This window comes from Hippocampus zosterae, chromosome 7 (assembly GCF_025434085.1).
Source record: "Hippocampus zosterae strain Florida chromosome 7, ASM2543408v3, whole genome shotgun sequence".
Classification (NCBI taxonomy): Eukaryota; Metazoa; Chordata; class Actinopteri; order Syngnathiformes; family Syngnathidae; genus Hippocampus; species Hippocampus zosterae.
The window spans coordinates 12236030-12239154 of NC_067457.1; the positions used below are offsets into that span (position 1 = coordinate 12236030).

Genomic DNA, 3125 nt, shown 5'->3' on the forward strand with positions numbered 1-3125 from the left:
GCGACACCGATGCATTGACACATGCGCCGGGCTCACAGAGCAAACCACGTGTCGATGCATGTGCTGCTTCATTACGTCACGTGATTGACACGTGAACTGCATCGGTTGCGTTGACACAGTCCAGGCTTCTAATTGACACACCGGCTGCGTTGACACAGTCCAAGCTGCTAATTGACACATCGGCTGCGTTGACACAGTCCAGGCTGCTAGTTGACACAGTCCAGGCTGCTAATTGACACATCGGCTGCTTGGCACAGTCCAGACTGCGCCACTTAGTCCAGGGGGCGTCGACTCAGTGCAGAGGGCGTTGACGCAGCAAAAGCCCGCCGCACAGTGTTTATAAGGAAGTACGTCTGGCGACACAATGCCACTTGCCGAAACAAGCCAGACCTCACTCACGCTCGCTTGTCGAAGTTCGTGTCAGTGCAGACTTCGTGTTCGTGCCTTGCCTTCCTTGCCGATTATGGAGCAGAGACGCAAATCATCCGCTGTGTGGGACCATTTTGATGTCCTGGAGAATAAGGTATTATTTATTTATTTATTCAAATCGCCTTCTGTCGCCGAGAACCTCTCGGCGAGAGGCACTCACCGAGTGCCTCTCAGATTATTGACATGTGTTGTACCATTCTAATCCGAATACATTTCAAGGTAACTCTTAGTTACTTCTTATTCACATTTCATTACAGGTGAAATGTCGAATTTGCCAAGTCAATTCGCCAACAGAAGCACCTCCACCATGCTGAGGCATTATCGGGCCAAGCATGAGAATGAAGTTCGCGATACACCCGGTATTTCACCAGGTATACAAACGTTCACTCATCTTTTCACGGTTGCTATGTTGATGATTAATTGACAATCAGTAATTATTATTGGTTGACTCTCCACTCCATGTTTGACAATCAAGGTTCCAGGAAGCAGCTGTACTGGAAGGACCAACACACTTCTTTCCCAAACCTCTCCCACCTCGCAAAGGAGTTCCTTTGTACGGCAGCCTCATCCGTCTCTTGTGAGCGTGTGTTCTCCACAGCAGGAGAAATTGCTTGTAAAAGACGCAACAGGCTGAAGTTTAAAACATTGGAGCATCTTATTTTTCTCAAAAATTGTGATGTCAAAGCCCACAAGCATCCTCATTCAAATGATCTTCACATTATTTGAACACATTGAATGTTGCAAAATGGATGTGAATGATATTGTATACACTTCATCATCAAATCGATGAATGACCTTATGAAAATGTCTTGGAACAGTTGTAGATGCAAAACCATGCTGGCAGCTACATAATAGATAATAAAAGAAAAATATCCCAAACCATAGGGATCCTCCCAAAAACTAAGGATGTGCTGAATAAGAGATCCTTGTACACATTATACTTTTATTACTTCCATATTTGACCTATTGTGTGGTAATATGGGGAAATGCCAGTAAAACACACTCTGTTTTAAAACTACAATACAAAGCAATCAGAACAATCACTGGCTCCAACGGAACCCACAAATCCACTGTTTATCAAATTAAACAATGAAATCTCATGACCTGGTTGACTTCAATTAATGTACAAAGTACACAACAACCTCCTTTGCCAAAACATCCAGAAGCTTTTTTAAATTCGAGAATGTTGTCATCATTTAAGGGGTACTAACCTATACAAAAAAATCCAAAACACGAACAAAATCACACAAAGGAGTGTACCTGTAATAGGTGTAAATCTGTGGAATGATTCTGAAACGGACCAATAAAATGAGTAACTCTCTTGCTGAGATTAAAAATGAATTCGAGAGTAGTACAAGACAACTACACAAATCAGAATTAAGCTGATAAATTCGATACACTCATGAAATATAGCAATATATCAGAAATACATTGATGAGATTTAATATATTAATGAAATGTAGCATCCATTATGAATATGAGAAAATCGACATATACATGTGCTCTAATGAGTATGTACTGTATATACAAACCTAAAGTTGTAAAAATGTATAAGTACAGCATACATAAGGGTAAAAGCATTTGTTGATATGTAGACTTTCTTTCCTATTTTGAAAAATGATCAATTCATATATAAGAAGGGGTAGGACTCGGGGTAGGTTTTTTACTTCTTTCTACTCCTTTGAACACATATTTGTGATGATGACTATTTTCTTTTCCTTTTTTTATATCTTACTTTCACTTTTTGCCAATTTATTACCGAATTGTATGTTTATATGTTCAATATACAAATAAATTTATCAGTCAGTTCAGTCTGTTAAGTGGGTTGGCTGCAGGCATCTTGAAGGTCCAGCAGGTGGCAGTGGTCAGTGACACAGTATCAGCACAGTATCAACACAGTGTGTCGGTGTGTCGACACGCCTCATGAGGCCTCATGGACCCATCACTTCCATGAAGAATCTATGAACCAAACTGGAGTGGCTATGAATAGTTTCAAGAGGTCTAGAAAATAACACTTGAAGCACAACAGTAAGCAAGGTCAATTATCTGACAATGACCGGTCAGCTTGGCAGTCCTTAAATACATGGCAAGGCTTGATTGGAAAACGCGGCACAGGTGCGCCTGCTGGAGGGAAACGCACTCCACTCCAGCTGGAGCTAAAACACAATCAAAGACAGAACATGTCAGTGTTTTTCACAAACCAAAAATACTTTAGTGTTGGGTCATTTCTTGTGGCTGAATTTGCCGTTGTTTACCTTAATTTATTAATATTTGATTTAGTTTTTGTTTCAGTTAAAGTGTCATTGTTCTTGACATTCACGCTCTTATTAATAAAAAAAAAAAAAAGAAAGCATTGACATGTTACTGCCCACTTTCTCGACATTTGAGTTGTTTTTTCACTTCATACTGTTGAATACAATTTTTGGCTGTCCTGCTCACCCCTGCTGGTGGGGCGACTACATTTTCTTCGCTTCCAGGTGATGATTTTAAGAGAAGATAAGATATCCTTTATTTGTCCCACACTGGGGAAATTTACAGCCTCCAGCAGCAGGAATGTGGGTAGAAAGTAGAAAAAACAAACAAACACCGTTCAATTAAGTGCAATATAAATACAAAATGGATAAATCGCAGTGCTATTTACAGTTGTTTTCACATCAATTAATTATTATTAATAATACTGTTGCTATTTTTATTCA

General features: G+C 39.8%; 1 long non-coding RNA gene across 1 annotated transcript; it reads left to right on the forward strand.

Annotated features, from left to right (window-relative positions):
• The first annotated feature begins 220 nt into the window (after window positions 1-220).
• LOC127604353 (uncharacterized) lies at window positions 221-1786 on the forward strand. The gene is made up of 3 exons (XR_007963286.1): window positions 221-523; window positions 687-800; window positions 905-1786. It is a non-coding gene; the product is annotated as an uncharacterized LOC127604353 (long non-coding RNA).
• Window positions 1787-3125: the final 1339 nt, after the last annotated feature.